The following is a 1,625-nucleotide window of genomic DNA, read 5'->3' on the forward strand; positions in this document are numbered from 1 at the left end:
CTTCCATTTTCAGCTCGATTCACTGTCTTTGAGAAGCCTCCACTGACTTCTCCGAGGTCAATCCAATTAATCCATGATAAGATTTCTCATATCTGGAGTCTCTTATTTGTAATGCTTAATATAGGTGCAATTTCATATTTTCTGAGAGTTATTTATTTTTGCTCAAAATTCTATCTTTCTCACTAGAACGTCAGCTTCAGGAATGAAGTTTGCTTTTGGTCACCATTCTTTGGGCCTAATACAATGCTCGGCACGTAGTACATTCCCATAAAATCTTTATTGCCAGAAAAGACGGTGAATATCCCTGATGCTAGGCTCCTTGATAACTTCTTTTGGTGCTTGAATTCGTGCTTTGCACAGCAATTAGTGAGTTCAGAACATATGGTGGCGAATCAAGCAGTTAACTTGTACTTCCTGCACCTGGTCTTCAGCAGGTGAGCAAGCAGGAGGGTTCTCTGCTCAACAAGGCAGGTTTTTGTGAAGGTTAGGTGTTAAAACACACAGCTGGGTTTGATTCTTGTCTTTGTTATCTGTTGCTGTGTGACCTTAGTCATGTCTTTTGACTTCCCATAGCCTCAGTTTTCTCCTCTGTCAGTTACAGCATAGTACCCAGCCAGAGTCAATTGTTAACTAGGCAACTGAACCCGCAAGACTTCTGATTAACCTCAAGCATAGTACATGATTATCCACGAGCCCTCGCCAATGAGATGGCTTGCCTCTCATGTGTGCTAGTAAGCTTCCCGCTGTGGGACCAAACTACTATCCCATCCCTCCCTTCAAAAAAAGTAAAATCCTTGTGCTTTTGGTCACAAAACAAAAGAGGGTATGAATCAATATGAAGTGGGAAAATAGAGTTCCAAGGGCATTCCTAGTGCAAACAAGTTTCTTCTTTCCTGGTGCTTCAACTCCAAGTTTGAGGGTGGCAGTGGGTGGGCTGGCCAGGGCAGGTAGGATCAGAGGTTCATTTCTGGTAATCATCTGTGAGACACTGATCTCGAGAACAGAGAAGAGCCCCCAGCCCCTGACAGGAGAGTCCGGGATCAGAAAACCACTATTGCGATCTCAGAGCCTTTTTTTTTTCCTCCTGCCCTCTCCTTCCCCTCTGCTTTTCTATAATCAGCTGAATCCATTCCTTGGGAATCACATCGAAAATGACTCCGTCCTTATTCAAGAAAACATTCCCTTTCCTCGCCATAAAAAGAGTAAGCCTCGTGTCCACCTCGTGTGCAGCTGGCCACTTTGCTGCATGAGAGGAGCGATCTGATTTTGAGCCCTTAGTGGAGGAATGAACTGCATGGAGGCAATGACCACAGTGATGTCTATGAGAGGTGGGCATTGATTGCTTCTTCCGCAAGCCTTCTCTTTTCTCCCTCCTGTTCCCAACTTGTGGGATGGACTGGGGTTCTGGGTTTTAGGGTGTAGTAGCCTGTTGTGTGTAAGTAGAAGGGAAACTGCGCGTGCACATCGTGTGCGTTCAGGAGGGTGCTGTGCTTGAACCTGGAGAGTGTCTGTGTTTGAAGAACTAGGAAAGTACGTGTGTGGGACAAGATCTATACGTTTAAGTGCAGAAAAGCGGTCATTCGTACGTGGTGAGCGAGTGTGCGCGAATATGCACAAGCGCCAGG

Source organism: Myotis brandtii, unplaced genomic scaffold, assembly GCF_000412655.1.
Source record: "Myotis brandtii unplaced genomic scaffold, ASM41265v1 scaffold196, whole genome shotgun sequence".
In the NCBI taxonomy this organism is placed as follows: domain Eukaryota; kingdom Metazoa; phylum Chordata; class Mammalia; order Chiroptera; family Vespertilionidae; genus Myotis; species Myotis brandtii.